We start from the raw sequence: 411 nt of genomic DNA on the forward strand, positions 1-411 counted from the left end.
ACAAATCAATTAAAAAAGTTAATCAGCAAGGCATTTGTGTGTACAAGTAACTGCTCATTTGTGGTATGCAAATGTGTGTTTTCCATGTGCAATTAGTCAGCTGCTTGCACGTGCACATGCCAATTTTGCTGGCACAGCTCAAGAACAGCCCTTGGGAAATGTAAAACCTCTAAAGCTGGGAGATTTCCGGGCACACTGCAGTTTGGGAATGGATGGGCGTGGGCGGGAGGGGGTTAGATGAGCCACATCACGCATGCCAATTTCAACAGTAATAAGAACGAGGGGTACCTGTGGCACCTTAAAGACTAACAAATCTTTTTGACAGGTTTCAGAGTAGCAGCCGTGTTAGTCTGTATCCGCAAAAAGAACAGGAGTACTTGTGGCACCTTAGAGACTAACAAATTTATTAGA

The sequence above is a fragment of the Terrapene carolina genome, unplaced genomic scaffold, assembly GCF_002925995.2.
Source record: "Terrapene carolina triunguis isolate 2854851 unplaced genomic scaffold, T_m_triunguis-2.0 Scaffold132, whole genome shotgun sequence".
Classification (NCBI taxonomy): Eukaryota; Metazoa; Chordata; order Testudines; family Emydidae; genus Terrapene; species Terrapene triunguis.